Consider the following 18,761-nt stretch of genomic DNA (forward strand, 5'->3'; position numbering starts at 1 on the left):
ACTCACAGCCCCTCCAGCTGCAGGCCTCCAGCCCTGGCACCACAGCAGAAAATGGGCGGCTGTGTTCCCTGCATTCCTCCAGGACTTGCATGAGCAGCATCTTCAGGGCTGAAGCCGAAGGGATTCATGTTCAGGTGACGCAGATCCCCAGAAAGCCCCCAAAAGGATTTCAAACCTGGCCACTTTTCTCTGATGAGTTTTCTTCAATATTTGCTAGAGTAAACATTGCTGAGAAGGTGGGGAGAAAGAAGCTGGATGCCCAGACTGCCTGGCTCCAGCGGCCGCCCCAGCACCCGAGCACTGCGGGGCTGCCGAGGTGGGGCCCCCCCAGCTGCTGCCAGGACCTCGGCCCTCGGTGCCCCCCTTGTTTTCTTGAGCCCCTGCCAACCTGCCCCACTACTGCGGGCATCCTGCGTGCCACTTCCCAAATGTACCTGTTTGGATTTAGTTTCACTGGTGTGCTCTCCTTCAGTGCATAAAAAATGATTTTTTTAATGATTTTTTTTTTTTTTAAAGCAGTGATTAATATTAAAGTGCAAATCCTTGGGGATTGTTTAAAAAATGGCAGAGCCTTTGAAGAGGCAAATGCTAAAGTGCACCAAAGCACGCAATTTAATTTATATTATCTTGTTTAAATTAATGCTGGGTTTTAAAAGGATGTTTAAAATTGGGACAAAGAAGTTGCTGGCAGTGTTCGCTGTGGCACTTAGGGTTAATAGGCTTTTGTCAGAAATGTAAAAATAAATAAAAGTTCTTCTAGCGGTTGCACCGATCATTTCGTAATGAAACCAGGCAGGCAGACGAACTTCCTTTCAGTGAAAATAGAGCACAGAAAAAATGACAGTCTCGTGGTTATTTACTTTAGATTTTGAGATGAAATTATGGCAGCTATTTTGCTCTTCAGAACATGAGGCCTCGAATTAATAGAGTTCATAGAAGATGAATATTCAATTATCCTGGTTTGGGGTTTTTCTTGTGGCTGGGGCTGCAGCAAGAAGCAGCCGCTCCTTGTGGGAGCTTCCTCCCGCGAGCACGGCTGTCCCGGGCACTGGCTGCCGGGTGCTCCTGTACCAAACGTGGTTTTCCAGCAGGGACATTTTTCAACGTATTCATCCAGCACAGGATTTCTCCTCAGAGCCCCAGCCCCGCGGCCAGGAGCGAGGCTGCCCCAGCCAAAATGCAGGGCGCGAAAACCGGCAGCTAAACGTGGCAGGACAGGGAAAGGAGTGGTTGGTTGGGGGCACAGCCAGCTTGGGGAGCTCATAACAGCAAGGTCATTTTTGTTTTGGTTTTGAAAGTGAGAATATGCCATCTGGGAGTTATTAAAAGAAACGGATGTGAGAAAGCGATCGTTGGAACAGCAAAAAACACAGAAACCACGGCAGGGAAGCGGGGCACGGCACCCCTCACGCACTGAGGCTCCAGGGGCTGCTCGCCCCTCTCTGTCCAGGGCTGGCTGTTCGGGAGGCCGCTCTCACCTTCCTCCCCTGCAGCTTCGACATCCCCGGTTTAAGCCCAGACTGTGCCCAAAGACGTGCTTCTGTTTGTTTCTCACGTGGTGTTTCTTCGTATGGGCTTCATGGTTGCCGTGGCCTGACGGAAGGAGGTTTTAGAACAGCATGAGCTAAAACGCTTGCAACTTCAGGTTTAATGTTGAAAGTGTGTTTTCCAAACTGATGGCTAGATATTTTCAGACTGTTCCAAAGTGCTTGCTTTTCTTTGTATAGCTTCTGCTTCATTATTCTAATTTAATAAAACCATAGCTAAGGCAGAGAGCAGACTCATTCTGGCTAATGACAGACTTCGATTTGTTTGTGCTTCTTGTTATAGATTTTTCCTAATTACAAGCATTTTTCAGAGGCAGTTGAAAAAAATAAATGAGCAGCTGGTTTGGATGTGCAACCTATTATTGTATTTACTAGAGCTGTGGAAAAAGTATTACATTCACAGTAGGACTATTTTCAGCAGAGGAGGGCAGAAGGGATGTTTTCCAGTTGGGCATACAGCTCACGAGGCCTCATGGAGCCACCCGAGCCCCTCCACGCCAGCCCGTACAGCAACTGGCAAACAGGGGGGGGAAGCACCTCTGAGGGAAATGCAGGCGTTTTTCCAGAGCAGCCAATGCTACGTACTGCATACACGATTTGAAGCCGTGTGCAAGCTCTGGTGACCAGTGAGCGAGTGTCTGGCTGTAGGCAGCACCAGTATCGAAGCAGACCTTCCTCGCCAAGTACAGTTCTACTTTTGCAAATCACAGTTTTGGACACCTCTTGCAATGTAGCTCATTAGAAACCATGCACATGTTATAAAACTATTGCTAAATGCGCCATTAACTCATCCAAGCCAAAGTCTCTGCATGTTTGATTCATTCTCTGAACAAAGACTGATTTTCCTAAGAAAACAAACCACTACATGCTTTTCTTCAACCCTTAGGCAAGATGATTTCTGGAGGATTTATTTTTTTTCTTCTTATGATAGCATCCTTTATCAGAAAAAAGCATTTTAAGACTCAAAACAAAAGAGAAACAAGATTAGGAGCCTATGATATTTTCTAGGGCAATCTGGAAAAGTTGTGTTTAAGTCAAACATTCTCCATTGGCAGCGTGTTGTAAAAGGGCTATAACCTCAGAAAAGCCAGCCAAAACTTAGAAAGGCTGCCTCTTATCTGCCCTAGTTTTTGCAGAACAGCAAAGAAGCACGGCAGCGATTACCAAGATAATGATGTCAGAGTTCCTCCGTGAATTCCCCGGTGCATTGCTGCTTGCTGTAGCGAGGTGCATTAGGTATCTAATAGTTTTTCTAGATACCAAGGTGCGGAGAAAATGCTGAGCATTACATAAAGGAAGAAACTTGATAGACTTTTGTGCATGCATTACAGTTGCGAGTCAGCTATTGATTGTGGGGTAAAAGCCTGCCAGTCCTTTTCGTGCTGAGCATGGGGAGCGCTGCACTGCGGGCCGGCACGGTGCTGGGGCTGCTCACCCCGGGCCTGGGTGGGTTTTTGTTATTTGTTATTTGTTATTTGTTATTTGTTATTTGTTATTTGTTATTTGTGCAGTTTGCCAGCTGCAGGATGCTGAGAGGATCGAGGTTTATTTCATCAGGGTCTGCGCCTCCTGCAGGGAAGGCTTCTTCTGAAAAATAAGCCTTCCAATCTTGATTCATGAATTTTTTAGAATGGTTCCTTTAAAAGGAGAACTAATTCCAGTGTGGTTGGCCATGCAGGGCTTTTCTGATAGAAACGTGGAGGCAGGGTAGCTGGAGGGAGGGCAGGAGGCAGCTGAAGGGCAGACCGGCGCTCTCCTCCGGCTGTGACCTGCTTTGACATGGCACAAGGGATGTCACTTGCCCCTTGTCCCTTCGGAAAACGGGGACAAGCAGAATCATCTGTCCTTGCACGACACAGAGATGTAGAAATGAGAAGGGCTGTGAGAGAGCTAAACCTCTTGTAGAGGGCCACTTCAACATTCAATATTTGTTCTGTTGCACAAGAGAAGTGCTGTGAACCCAGACGGGGTCACTGGTGGGGGTTGCACCGAGGAGAGCCGCAGCACCACACGCCGGGGGCTCGAGCAGGGCGCAGCGCTCCCAGCTCCCAGCCCCTCAGCGGGGCAGCGACGCGAGGAGGAGGAGGAGAACTTGGAAAGCCACTCTGAGGGCATGCAAGCAGCGTTAGAGCTCATTCAAATCATCCTTGGCTGTCCTTCAAGCTACGTGTAGCCAAATTCTTTGAATTTTTTTTCTCTGGAAACTGTGCTTGGCCATCAGGTGCCTCCGCTGCCAGCTCTGGAGAGGGCTGGAGGGCCCGGCCGGCAGCACGGGCTGCGGTGCAGCTCTCCCACGAGTCTCCCTCTTGGAGAGCAAGAGAAACCCCATCCTCCCTGCAGCACCCGGAGCACTCGAGCTGCCACGCGAGGCCGGGCTGTGAGGGGCAGGAAGCAGCTTTGCACCGCGTGTGGAGGCCTCCGTGAGTGCTGCGGCCCGACCACAGCTGCCTTACAGATATTTTCTCCTCGCTTACACGGAAGAGCTGACATCCAGCACAGCCAGCCTGGTCAGGACGGCAGCACCACGGGGTTTCTGAACCTGATTAATGAGGTCAGTTTCAGAGACAAACACAGTGTTTAACTGGCGAGGCAAACAGGCATTATTTGGTGTGTCTGAGGAGCCTTTCTGCATCCCTGCTCACATCACCCTCAGCACCTCCAGGACCTGCAGCGTTCGTCTGCTGTGCCTACCCCTCCTGACAATGCATTATTAATGCCGGAAACTGCTTTGTGCTACGCGCCTGAAATCAGTCTGACCTGTGATTACAGCTGGTGGAAAAACAGCCAGCTCGCTGCAGGAGAGGCAACTCCCTCCTGTAAGGTGAAGCCACGGGGCGAGCCAAGCAGCGAGGTGAAGCAGCCCGGCAGGACGGAGGGCCTTTGTCCTCTGCTGCTCTTTGATCTCCCTGCAATCCAGGTGAAGGAATTTGCTTACATCCATATGGGGCTTTTTATTACTTATTTTATAGCAGATCTTTTCTGTTACTTAAACAACAACCAAAGGCTGTGCCCTCCGCATGGCTGGCAACCACACTTGCAGGTGCCCATCCTGGCAGTGATGTAAGAAATGCCGTTTGGGCTGTACACTTGTGGTTCCCGCAGTCCAAAACCACATTTCTGAGTCAGTTCCCTCCCTGCCACGACCCCTTGGTTTTTGCTCTGCTGAGGGCTTGGCAGGGCCCCAGGCTGGGAGCTGCAGGCGCTGGGTGGGAGGCACCAGGAGCACGGAGCTGAGCTGTGCATGAACGGTGACCCCTGAGGTTTCACGGGCAGACAAAGCTGCTTTTACTCTAGAAGAAATCCAAGCTGGTTCTCAGAGGCTGAGAAAAGGAGTCCATAAAAGTTCCTGTTTCATTTGAACTTTTGGCCATTCATAGCAGAGCCTTTGTTTATATTTAATAACCTTTTTATTTATAAATGTTCTTTCCCCCACAGTTTGCCGCTCTGGAGAAACAGATGCTCTGCACAAATAGCTTTGCAAACAGTGCCATATCTGCTCGGCTAAGTTATCTCCCTGACCCCGGACACATGTCTGCTCAGTAATTGATGACTCTTTCTCCTCCTGGAATGCTGCTCAGATTCCTCCCGTGCGCTGAAGGCAGGAAAGCGGCCGGCACTCTGAATTTTAATTGGAGCTGATAGATAAGGAAACCAGAGGGAGTGCGAGGGCGAGGTCCAGCAGGAAGCTCTCCTCTGTGCTGCTCCCTGGTGCTTTCCCTGCGGCCACCCAGGGGTGGACGGGGCCCTCGCGGCTCTGCTGCTCCTTGCTCAGGTGCAGCCAAGGTGGGGCTGCAGCCCTGCCCTCGCTGCCACTGCTCCCTTCAGCCCTGCCCTCGCTGCCACTGCGCCCTTTGGCTCTGCCCTCGCTGCTGCTGTTCCCTGGGGACCTGCAGGACAGCGTGGGGAAAATCCCGGCAGCCTGCTGCAGGCCCGTGGCAGCCCCGCCTCAGAGACCTGTTACATCTGATGATTAAAATCAGAGCTGGTCAAAAACTCGGTATTTCTGTTCCATGGGAGATTGTGACATATTTTGAAAAGAGCTGTGAATTTCTAGCATTCGTATTTGCTATTCAGTACGTTGAGTCAAAATATTAATTTTTTCACATTGAATGGTGTTAAAACAAAAAATGCTAGAACATGGCAGCGTTTCAAGATGTTGACAACATTTCACTCCAAAATGTTCCTGTAAATAGGGAAGACTAGACAAAGTATGCCATATTACTCCATAAAAGTAACCTATGATCATCAGCAAAGCTAACAGGAAATAAAAGCCCTCCCAACCACCACTTCGTTCTTCACTGTAAGTCTTTGGAATTTTCCTTATTTAACCCTCTTTTTAAAGGACTGAAAATTTTCACAACTTTTTCTTTAAAAAAAAAAAAAAAAGAAAGAAAAGAAAAAAAAAAAAGTATAGTTTTGCAGAGTGATCTACAAGGATTTTTCCTCTCAAATGGTATTTTCTCCCAGGCTAGCTGTGCTCCCTGAAAAGAGATGGCAGGCTTGGGATTCAGCCTAGCTGGAAAAAGAAACAAACACATAATCAGAGCTGCTCCTTCCCAGGCCAGGTTTAATACAGCTGCCCCAGGCGGTTTGGCCGTTCCCGTGTCGATGTCCTTCAAGCAGCTAGGAGAGTACCAGCCTCTTGGGAGGCGCAAGTAGGGGGGTCTCTTCTTCCCTGACAAATGCATCACATATTTTTATTTTTATTTTGTATTTTATCACAGCGATTCTGCATGGATTTAACATCCAACATGCTACAGGAGTGGAGCTCTGACTGAGATCTGGCGTTTGCTGTGCAGTTCTGCACAACGCTGCAGATCAAACCACGTTCTCGCTGCTGCTGCAGGACGGCAGCTACGGTGCCCCTGCCCCCAGGTCCGGAGGGTGCTGAGCGGAGCTGGGGACCCGGCCGTCACCTCAGGGGGGCTGCCCCGTGCTCAGCCTGGGGCTGCTCGTGCCGTGCAGTACCTTCCCGACACCCACAGCAAACAAACCTCGTGTGCCCTGCTCCCCGTACCACCCCAGCTCTGCCCGGGCCCAGCACCCCACAGCCAGCCCGGCGGCAGGAGCTGCCCGTCCTCCTCCAGCGGGGGAAGCCAACGGGCTAATTAAAACATAAACTCAGCTCCCGCAGCCTCTGTGACCCGGCACGCATCTGGCAAAGCAACAATTAATTAAAGCAAATCCCCACATGATTCGCAAACAATCTTTTTGTTTAATTACAGTGCGTTGCCCCCCAGGGTGGTGTGTTTAAAGGATTGTAAGATACCGGGGCCGTTCCCCACCAGCCAGGGAACCTCGGGAGCCCACCGTAGCTGCCACAGATCCCTTCTAACCTTCAGAGACATTCCCAGACCAAGCCTGCCAGGACAATCAAGCACCTGCACACAGTGGTGATGTCCACAGGGGCTCGGGTGCTGCAGGGCCCGTGGTGCCCACAGGACCCAGCACGGCACCGCCACAGCCGAGCCAGCTCCATGCCCGCGGTGGGGCCACCCCCACGCTCCTCGGCTGCTGGTTATAGGTGGCCAACCAACACCAGCAGCTTCCCAATGAGAGGTGTTTGAGCAGCATGGGGGTCGCGGGGCCACCGGTGGGACATCCAGCATGGTTTTAATGATAATCTCCACTCTTCTTCTGGAGAGAGGCATGACCGTAGCCACATTCCAGCCTTAATTAAACCCATCCTAAATATGCACTGCCAGCAAGTGACCTGTGAGACCCTGGGCATGCTCCTGGTATGCGCCGTTCTCGCAGAAACAATGCGATTCATTACAAAGTGAGATGCTGTCACGCGTGGAGGCTGCGCAGATGCCCCGTGCCCAGCGGGGAAATGGCTGGGCCCCGCCTCGGCGCTGGGAGCAGGAGCGTGGCTCAGCCCCGCGGACAGGCACCCACAGCGCCACGCTGACCGTGGTGCAGGGGACACACGGCACAGGGGACACAGGGCACAGAGGGCCCTAGCAGTGGCTCTGGGGGCTCTCGGGGTCCTGCGGTCCCATGGGTGAGGGCAGCGGGTGTGGGGTGCGCTGAGCACAGGGCGCGAGATGTTCCTGCGCGCTGCGCGGAGACGTGCTTGGCAGGCGCTGCGCCTCGCAGAAATACATTACCAATTTGGCAAGGTACGCTGCTTTTCAGACATGAAGAGACACGAAATTGTTGACACATTTCTTCCTGTTCCCATTCAAAACCGAACTGCAAGTGGTGCTGCTAGAAAATCATGTGCCTTGTTTAACAGATTTCTTTCCAGAATGAGTACTCATCTCAGAAGGGTAAGGCATCAGGGACTGAAAATTAATAAATATTCTGTTTTGCTGGGAGGACTGTCACAGCATGCTTGAAACAAGGTGCCAAATTCTTCACTGATTCCTGCCCTATAGTGGCCTGAATTGATGCCACTTGAGAAGCAAGAGGCTTAAGTATCACCTCGATTTGTGCCATTATTAGTATCTAAGCTACGGGGGATGAACTTACAAATGAAAAACAAGCAAGCACGACCATCCATCCTCAGTGGATACCTTCAAACTGCAGCACCGCACATCATTGTCAGGGGCTGGAAAAAAAAGAGGAGAAAAGAGAGGGTGGGTGGGGGATGTGTCAGGTGGTGGTGGGCAGGGAGCGGGGTCTGTGGGCAGGGGGCACGGGCAGCGCCGGGGGTGGGAGCTGGTGCCAGGAGCAGGGCACCCAGAGGGGCAGCTCAGGAAGCTGCTGAAATGGGGCGGAACGCAAAGTGCCAGAAAATAAATCGGGAACTGGCCAGGCCTGCATCCTAGCGCTGAATATGAAATTATGCATAAGAGGCATGTGAAAAGCAGGGTGAGGATCTGTCCTTTGCTGACGTTCGCTGCTGCCCATGGGACATGGCCCGCGTGTTGGGGCATCTCCAGGCACGGCACCAGCCCCGGCCTGCCCCGGCCTGCCGGGGGAAGAGGCAGCGCTGGCCCCGCGGCAGCGCCCTGCTGCCCTTACCGAGCTCACCCTGAGCCCTGGGGGCTGGCGAGGGCCACGAGGCCGCCCCAGCTGCCGAAGGGCCGTGGGGAGCGGGGCTCCTGCCGGTCTGTCAGGGGCAAGCCGTCGGCTGCCGGTGACCAAGTGGTGCCCACATCTGTAGGGCAGGGAGATGCGTGCGTGTGCGGACTGGCAGCTGGGTTAGGTTTGGCTGCCCTGAAAGCAGAGCAAAGACTGAATTCCTGCGAAGGAAAACAGGTTGGGAAATAGGAGATTGCCCAATATACCAACCGGTGAGTCACCGGGCTCGCCAGCAGCAAGGGTTTTGTTCGACTGCTGCATGCAAGGGGGGCCGTTTGCTGCCTGGGTGGTGACCAGGACAAAGCCGAGCCCTGGCTTTGCCAGCAGGTGCAGGCACAACGAGCCACTCACACACCGGGCCCCTTGCACACCAGGCCCCTCGCTGGCCAAGCTGCACTGCTGGCCCCGCACAGTGGCCCTGGGACGCGGTGGCAGGCGGGGTGACAGCGAGGGAGGTGAGCGGGTGCATGGGTGCTGTGTTTGCCCGGGCTGCTCCACCACTTACACTAACCAACCAGAGACTCACAGCAGCCACTTCGTTAATGTCATTAAGCGTTTATTGCCGCGTGTCGGCACTCAGAAGGCTCCCTCACCCACCTGGCCATGTTTGCCAACAGCCAGTCCTTTCACCTACCCGAGGTCCCTCCAAAGGAAAACAGCCCGGGGCAGTCTGAGCCTGCTGGGTGTTAAAGTTCAGCACCGAGGTGGCTCTGAGCAGAAGCGCACGGAGCCTGCACGGGCTGCAGCGCCCTGAGCAGCCACGAGGCAGCAAGTGGGCAGCACCTGTGGGCAGTCTGGGTGTGCTGAAGGCAGCCAGCACCCGGCACAGCCCCTCGGCAGCCCTGCGGGAGGTGCCTGGCACAGGATCTCAGAGGGAAGGGCCGGCAGGTCGGCAGGAGGCTGCTCTGCCCCGTGGCTTCCCCGCTGCACGCCGGCGGTGCCAACCCCCGGGGAAACGAGCAGCGGCTTGGCACGGAGGGCCTGTGCCCCAGTTTCTCCCCATGATAAACAAAGCGGCACTTCTTACACGCACTCTGCAAATAATTTTTTTTTTTCTTTTTTTTTGTTTCTGACTGCCAAGGCATTTGGCAGCTGAGAGCCATTTCCTGGAGCCTGCCGGTGCCCGGTGGCTGGTGGCAGGGGCTGTTGGGCGTGGAAGAGGGGCAGAAGCCGGCAAAGGACAGCAAGGGGAGCGTGCATGGGAGCTGCTGCAGCCCACGGGGCATGGACGGACCTGCAGCCAAACCGGGGTGCTCAGTGCTAGCCAGGGAAAGAGACAGGGAAAGAAAGGAAAGCTCCAGAAAATAAAAACAATAATAATAATAAAGGCAGGAAGGAGTGGTTTGCATTTACAGCTCAAAATGCTTCATGCTTCTTCTCTGGAAAAAAGGCCAATAAAGTGTGGGAGGCCAGAGAAGAGAGGGAGAAGGCGGAAAGGCAGAGGGGAGCAGGGGAAGGGGAGGCCAGAAAGGTGATGGGTAACGAAGGGGAGGAGGAGGCTGGGTGAGAGGGGGAGGCCAAAAGAAGGGAAGACTGAGAAAAGGGAAGGATGAAAAAAAAAATAGCCAGGCCAAAAAGACTGGGAGGTTGAAAAAGAGCAGGATACTGGAAAAAAGTGGGAGATGAAGAAACCAGCTGGAGGCCGGAAGAAGAAGTGGAGGCCAAGAGGCAGTGCTGAGGAGCAGGACGGGGGAGGCAGTGCCCGGAGGTCTCTCAGCATCACCACCAGCGCTGGGGCCAGCCCAGAGGCAGGGTGCTGCGGGCTGCGGGCTGCGGGTGCTCAGGAGGCCGCTGGGTGCCCGCAGATAAGCAGACGGGGGCCTTCTGCCGGCTGGAGCACAGGAAGCTGCACCGGGGAGGGAGGGGATGGCCGAGCCCTGCCGGCCCCGTGAGCAGCCGTGTGGGTGAGGATGGGGCCGGGCACAGCACGGGCATAACCCCTGCGCTGGGGAGGGGGCGCAGAGGTGCCCAGAGCCCCCCCAGCTCCTTGCAGCACCGCGCGCTGCAACACATCACTCCTGCTCCGGCCCCTGCCAGGGAAGCCGTGCCCCGTTCCTGGGTTACTTCAGATAAATGATGAAGCTGCTTGATCTGCAAGTCCCCCGCTCAGTTATTTAACTCGAGGACAGAGCTGTGGGTTCAATTACAGGCTGTTCAGTCTGGGGCTGTATTAGATTTCCTGTGTTCAGAAATCCTGGGCAGTGCATGCCCTTAGCAAGAGTTTAATAGGTAAAGGACAACAAACATTTTCTCAATTGGTTTTGGCAAATTCCCTAATGTATGCACTTACTCTCGCCCATCTACTTTAGTGATAAATTTCTAATTCTGGCCTTTCTCCAAGCAGTTTAAGCTGGCATGTTGAAGTCAAGCTCCAGAATTTTCTTTATAAATAGTAAAGACCAGGGCAGTTCTCTACACCACGCACCGAGTGTGAGCTGCGTCTCCAGGAGGTTTTCCATGCGTCGGCTGAGCGGGAATGCTGAGGAGCCTCCCGGTGGCAGCACGCCTCCCAGTTCCAGCAGGGAAAATGAGAACAGGGTAATGCCTTACGTTACAGACTATGTGGATAATATGCACTGAAAAAGCAAAACAAAAAAACAAACCAAACCAAAACAAACAAACAAACAAAAAACCACAGCAGTGGGACGGCGGCAGGACAGCAGGATGGTGGCAGGATGGTGGCAGCCCTGGCAGAGCCCCTGGTGCCCAGGCAGGGCAGGCACGGCTCCAGGAGCACCAGCATCACCAGGTGCATTGCATCCCCATACGAACTCCTCACCTTGCAGCCTCAGTGAGGTCTTCCAGCCACCGGAGAGGGCTGCTCGTTAAGGAACATGTGTAAATATTTCTGTTGTCACTTGCATCTAGACATTTTGTCAGCAAAGTGAGAGTGTCAGGACAGAGAGCATCACTGCTGCCGCTGCAGTGTCCCGGTGCGCTGCCCACCTCCAGCTGGTTCCTCTCCATCTGCACACCCACCGGAGAGCCTGCAGTTGGCTCAGGCCCCGCCGCTCGTTAATGACTGACTCATCAGCAGCACCGCCTGACTCACCAGCCCATGGCACTCAGCTGCCGGGTCCCTGCGCTCACGGTGCCGCCCCGAGGTGCTGCTGCCCCTCCACACACTGCTGGGGCAGGGGCACCCCGCAGCCCCAAAGGCCCCCCAGCAGCTATCGCAGCCCAGCAGGACACGCTCTGCCTGCACAGAGCTCCCCCGGGCTGTGTGCTGCCCAGTCCTGGTGCTGCACGTCCCTGGGAGGGGGTCACCTTCCCCACGCAGCTGCTTCTCTGCCCGTGGGCAATCTGTGGGTTCGTGGGAAGCACAGCTGCCAAAGGAGCCTCTGGCACAAGCAGGATTTGGGGTGGAAGCGCCGCAGGACAGCACTGCCAAAGAGCCAAGTGCTGCCAGCCCTGGCACGTGGCTGCCTGCGGGGCGCGGGCACCCGGCGAGGGCTGCCCAAGTGCTGCCAGCTGTGGTTTGGCAGCTCCGGCCTCTGCTCCCCAAACAGCGCCGCTCAGGAGCCCTCCCCCGGGTGCAGGCTGCCCGGTGGCCCCAGGCACCTCTTTGGCACCACTGGGCTGGCACCTGCATGAGATTTGTCACCACACGAGTTTTGTGCTACCATTGCACCCATGTGCAGTGCCTACCACCTGCTGCTCCAGCACATTTGTGCTTTGTCCTCTGCTCACTGTCCGGTCTCAAGACCAAACCCAAACAGGCAGCTTCTGATTTGGCCCTATAAAATGTCATTAAGCCACAGGCTGCAGGGAAAGCACGGAGCTCCTGAAACAGGCCACTCCAAGCTGCAACCAAAAGGTGATTAGAAATAATCCCATTGAAGACTAAATGGAAATTCCACTGCAGCAGCTACTAGAGGACCAGCACCAGCTGAAGAGGAGCGCTCTGGCCAGGCACGTCACCATCCTGGCACGTTACAGCCTCTGTAATTTCCTTGTAGCCAGCCACGGCCCAGGCAGCACCCGCAGAGCCGCTGCACAGGGCTTGTCTGAGCGGGACCTGGTGAGCGAGCCACGGCTCACCGCTCTGCGGGGCTCTGGCAGTCGGTGCCGCGCAGCTCTCACCGCAGGCAGCCGCTGCCCACGGCACCAGCTTGGAGCTTGCCGACTTTGGAGCTTGCAGCAGTCGCTCTGCAAAGTGATTCGGTGCCCAGGACAACACAGGTAGGAGTGAAACACAGCCCCAGGGCTTGCCCCATGCTTCAATGATGCATGGTCACCAAACAGCACAAGGTTGTTTTATCGAATGGATACGGCTGAAGAGATTAATGTACCTGGTTTTAGGAGAAATTAACGGAGCAATTAATTGTCTAAGTGACCTGAGGAGGGGATGCTGAGAGAAGCAAAGCAGCTCCCATAGCCAGCTTTATCGGGCAGGGTGGATTCAGATCAGTTCCCTCAAGCTCCCCTCCGTGCTCCTTTCTGTTCTGTATCTGCAGCTCTATTTTAGGAGGAAAGTTTCAATCCAGCACAGATGTTCAGAGCCGGGTTTCATGCAGCAACAATCTTTTCACATCACTCTGCTTTTTGCACTCCAGATTACTAATGCAGGAAGAGCTGCAGCCAGAGCTGGCTGTCAGTGGCTGGAATGAGACACCCAATACATTTTCCCCCTTGGATGAGCGCTGCGGGTGCCGGCAGGCCCAGGATACCCTCAGTCACCTTCACGGGCACCTCCTGCATCCCTCCTCCCCCAGACCAGCAGTGGAGCAGTGTGGCACAAGGAGGCCACCCCCAGACACACCGGGCTGAGCTCCAGCAGCGCCCGGTGCCCCCGGCCCAGCAGCAAAGGGAAGCCCTGGGGGAGAGATGCTTTCCTAACCCAGGAGAGCCCCCGGGCAGTTCCCCGGTGCTCGGCCCCATTGCCTGCACAGGGCTGTGTGGTGCTGCCCGTGCCGGCTCGCAGCATCGCGCCGCACGCAGCCAGCCCTGCAGCTCGGGAGCGCAGCGGCTCTCAGTGGCTGGCTCCGGTTTTTATCCTCCGCTAACGAGAGCGCAGTGACTGAGGGAGCTGGGTACTGAGCCAGGCCTCTCCGAATGCTTCCTTTAATGAGTTCAGCACTTCTCGCACTTAGGCTGCGGTGAGTTCAGCAGCCACGGAAGGCGGGAGCAAGCTGGAAGCCTGCAGGCACAGCTCCAGCCTGTCCCAGCTCCAGCCCGTCCCAGCTCCAGCCTGTCCCAGCTCCAGCCCGTCCCAGCACCTCTCGGCGCTGCTGCACGGCACCGGGGTGCTGCTGGCCCCGGGGGGCACACACACACCCCGGGGCACCCTGTGCAGATGAGAATCTCCTCCTGGTGCTGGTCGTTCTGCACAGGGAGGGCACCAAGCTGGCAGGCACAGGTCCGCCTGTGACCTTACCAAGCCGACCGGCTCAGCTGGGACCCAGCCCTCAGCACAGGGCAGCTCGTTGCAGCGGGAGCTCCCCTGCGTGCTCCTAGTACTAACAATGAGGTGCACAGCCCATGGAGTATAAAGCTTTTAAAAGCCAGCGATACTGAGAGGAAGGTAGAAAGCACCAACTTCCTTTTCCTGGGCTAGAGGCATGCACAGCGCACCTCTAAATGCCTTTTCCGTGAGCTGCTCCTGGCTTTGCTAACACCTAGAACAGCGCAGCCTTCATGAGAATCAGCTGCTCTGTGTGCCAGAGGTCAAGGCACGCACTCAGGGTTAGCTTTTTGAATTGGTGATTTTTTCAGACACAGCTCTGATGAGTTATTTACGGGAAGGAGCCGAGCGCAGGCAGGCGGTGTGGTGGGGCTCCCTCTAACGTCGGCCCCAGCTGCTCGGCTCCGCTGCGCCAGGGCTGGGTGCATGCCCAGGGCACCGGGTGCTGCTCCCGTCTGGGACGTGCAGCCCAGAGGCTGGTCTGAGCCACGCTGTCCCCTTTCTCTACATTTACCCTCTATGTTTAACGTAATAACGCCCTCTATACTTACATTCCCAACACGCAGTCTGTACATGTAACACAGCATGTGTTGCAAAAGAGAAACACCGGGTGTCAGCATCTAGGCCTTTTTCCCCACAAATAACGTCCCTGCAGTCACACAAATACACAGTAAGGTGAAAATGTACACAAAAGGAGGTGCTGTGGTTTTTAACGTGATATAGAAAAACATAATTAAGAAAGAGAACTTTTATTAGGGCAATTTCACTTTATTTTTCCATACAGCAAGGTCAACTATAGCAGTAATAATAAAATAAGCATAAAAACAAATTGCAGCCCAGGACAGAGTACATAATTTGGAGCAACTACAAGCAAAAGTAAGTCTGTGATTACATAATAGTAAAACCAAGCACATCTGTCCTTTCAGCAGATGAAAGTTGCGGGGTTGCAAATAAGTGCAACTTATTCGTTATTCAGTATGAGTACTGGAGAGATCAGATAAAGGAATGGCCCGATCGCTTTTTCTTTCCAGCTTTGGCATAAATAATGACAAGGCGTCTTGAATGCTTTCCATTAAAACTGTAAAATTTCATATTTTTTTTGTTGTTTTTTTTTTCACCTGCTAAAAGAACAGGACCACTACAGCAATAAAAAATAATCACATAACAACTACAGCTACGGTGTGCTGTTTGGTTTGCCTGTTCATGATTCAACTTTTTTGTGAAAGTCAGTATTTGTTTTGAAGAATCGTTTTTGTGAACAATAAACCACTGAAATTGTCAGAAACTGGTTTGAATAGTATATACCTTTAATATATTTTTGATACTTTAAACATGCAGTAGTTTTTGAATAATGTACGGAATATTTGATCCATGATTTCACCTTGATGGTTTGAAGTACCTGCTTTTTTTTCCTTTTTTTTTTTTTCTTTTTTTTTTTTTATTAATGATTTTCAGGCAGATTTGAACCAGTGGAGCTTTTGTCAGTCATGAGATCTTGGAAGGATGGCATATCTTTCCAGCTGAAAAAATCCTGGCAAACTACAAGCTGTCCACATAAAGCAAAGCAACTTTTTTGAAGGGGTATGGAGTGCTAACTCTGTGCCACTTTTGCAAGCAATTTTGTTCAGCCTGTCATTTTATTAGCCTTAACAAAACTCCTTGTAATTATAGACATTTTTATTCAAAATAAGATCTTACTATTATACAGGTTTCTCTCTTTTTTGACTATATACAGAAGTGCAAAAAGTCAACCTTCTCTCTATACGTTCCCACATGCTAAACTGCAGCATAATCAACCCTCAAGAGTTTGCACACACACACTATAATTCTTGTTACGTAAACTTTGAGTATTTGGATTATCAACAAAACGTCCCTTGATCTATTGATTATGCAGCTTATTTATAACAAGGCCTGATATTCAGGGATTTCAAAAAATATTTAAACAATATTTTAACATTTGAAATGGATACAGTAGAAAATAAATTTTATTCTAATATCTAGGAACTAGATTTTCTCATAATAACTAATTACAAACAAAATAAATCATCAAAATATTACTCAATTGTCTGCCAGGATTGTTGCGATAGCAACAACTTAACTTCTTACTTAGCAATGATTATATAATTATAAGATATCCATATAAAAGATCTTTGTTCTTTTAATGAAAACTAGACAAGAACTAACAATGACTGACATTCTTACATTGTAATATTAAATCAGTAAAATATAAATCATTTAGTCAACAATAATACGAATATTCATATGACACTACATGTAAATTCAAAACTGAGTATGTTATGAAGAACACTACTTTTTTTTTGTATTTTGAAAAATTCATCAGTAAACTCTAATAAAACAAAATTCTATAAACTGAAATGGTATTCAACTGGTAATAGAAAATGAAAACAATCTAATAAATGTAAGAAATAAAAACTACACTTTTAACAAGAAAAAAATAAGTAATATTCTATAATGTTAAGTAACTACAATAACATGTGAAGTCACCTATACTTTCTTAACACGATTGAAATTACATTGGTATGGGTTTTAACCCGTAATGTAATAATCTAAGGCTTTAATAGATGTACAGTACAATCAGTAAAATCAACACATCATTCTTATACTATAAAGCATCTCTCTCAAGCATAAAAACTTGCAGTAAACTTGGAAGTATGGCGAGTTCTACAACCGAACTCGCGCTTCTTCCACTCCACGCTATGCTACCAGTGACCTGGCCCCCACTTCAGCACTTTGCTGAACAGAGCAAAAATATCCTTTACTAGCTGCAACATCCAAACCACAAAAAGGAATTCCTTTGGATGAATCCATTCTTAGAACTTGAATGCACATCTATTTTTTTGTTTTTATTTTGTAAAGGCTTTCTAAGGCTATAAGCAGTTAATCTGAACAAAAAAAGTCACATATAAAACTCACCCGAGTATTTAACCCACCCAATTTCTATGCTAATTAACATCTCCATTTTTTCATATTTTGGTTTGTCATGCATCTGATGTCAGTGCTTCTTTCGTCTTTGTTTAGAGTCACTATTTAATGCGTGACTTTGATGAAGTAAAAGTGAAACCCATCTCTGCAAAGCATTTATAGTCCTTTTGACTTTCGACAGAGGCTATAAATAGAAGCAAAATAAGTTCCTCAAACATGTGTTACTGTGTCTCAGAAATGGCTTTTCCCTTTCATATATCATGTTATACAGTAAAATACGCATAAATATTACACTATAATGCCTTAAAATAGTTTATATATATGTCCAGTATGGGTTAATTTGTACGGCTAGAATATCTCTCTTGTGCTGTCTAACGTTACTGTAAGGAGTAATTGGCCATTTCTGAGACAGCTTTGGTTTTGAAACAGAATGGTGCCCTTTGACTGATTAGTACTAGTAAAGTAAGTGAAAATGTGGTTCTGAAAATAACACTGCAGAAATAATACTCTAATCTGATGTACAGTCTATGGCACTTCATGAAAATCCTTAACAACATGGTACTTAAAGCCATTGATGTGCTTTAAAATATACACAGTTGTGGTTTTGCTTGGCACATTCATCTCTGTCAGATACCTCTCTTACCACTTCTTACAATCTATTACATTAAAAATATTACTCTTAAACAAAAATTACTGTGCATGCACGCTCTCATCTATAATGGCAATTTTAAATACAAGGTGCACCTTTGTTATTTGTAAACCTTGAAAGAAATAAACTTACTTTAAAAAATTATATCTTGGTCTACAGACGTACCAATACATAATAGATTTATGGTTACACCATAGTCTGTCTTTTCAAGGTGACATACATGATTATGTAGGAAATAGACTACATATGCATATCCAAATACATATGCATACTTCTGTGCTAGAAAAGATAGACGATGTTGTAGTTTTTAGACAATAAGATCACCTCAGCACGAATATCAATTAAATGTACAAAGTATATAGGCAACAGTGTGCAGTGGATTTCCAAGTTCTTGTTTCATCTCGTTAACATGCAATGTGTGGATGTCTTACTGCTGAGGGAGTTTCCGAGTGTTGCTTGACGGTATATACATTATGGCTAATGAACTTGTCCTTTTCTCAACCCAAACACACTGTCCTTTTCTCCTTAGTTATGATCTGGAAAGGAAAAAAGATAAATCATTTTCAACACTTTCAGATTATTTTTTTTTTTTAGCACCACATGAGCCCAAACTTTGTATTTGCAATGAAAGGGAAATCTGCCACTGAATACTGGGGAAGCGTGCATCCCAAAACCTTCCGGATTTGCCTTCAATATGCTCTTGCAGCAAAGGCTCACTTTACACACAAAATTTGCAGTGATAAAAGCACGCAATAAACTGGCCTCCTGGTGTTCCTGAGCCTACAGCCGCAGGATCAGAATCTGGGGGGAGTTTTGTAGACACCAAAGCCCAGATCCCAGAAAGCAGAGATCCCCCCAAAAAATGCTGCGTGAGCACTGCCCGAGCAGCCAGGTGCTCCTCTCTCTCCCCAGGTCCTGTTGCCTCTGCCCCTGTACAATCTGGGAGCCCAACCTCTATTTGAGAGGCACCTACACTTCTGTGGAAGTCTGGGCCCTCCTTACCGAACCGCCCCTCTCGGGTGGCTATTTCTCTGGTCTCTGGGAGACACCTCTAGGGAGGAATTCCTCCTGCACTGCAGGATGGGCTCTGGAACAGGAGCTCTTTTATTGCCAGCTGTCTGCAGAGGGAACTTTGGTAACAAGCACACCCTGCAGAGAGGCATCCCACCTGAGCACTTAAGCAGTTAAA

The 18,761-nt window shown here is 50.5% G+C and overlaps 1 protein-coding gene across 9 annotated transcripts in view; it reads right to left on the reverse strand.

The window, feature by feature from the left end:
- Positions 1-14,713: 14,713 nt before the first annotated feature.
- The window catches only part of MBNL1 (muscleblind like splicing regulator 1), a 57,148-nt gene continuing 53,100 nt past the window's right edge, over positions 14,714-18,761 (reverse strand). For all 9 annotated transcript variants that reach the window (XM_084291974.1, XM_084291969.1, XM_084291975.1 and 6 more), the window contains one exon: positions 14,714-18,108. The gene's annotated coding sequence lies outside the window, so the exon portion shown is untranslated. The remainder of the gene's footprint in view (positions 18,109-18,761) is intronic.

The sequence above is a fragment of the Netta rufina genome (assembly GCF_964035555.1).
Source record: "Netta rufina genome assembly, chromosome: 9".
NCBI lineage: Eukaryota > Metazoa > Chordata > Aves > Anseriformes > Anatidae > Netta > Netta rufina.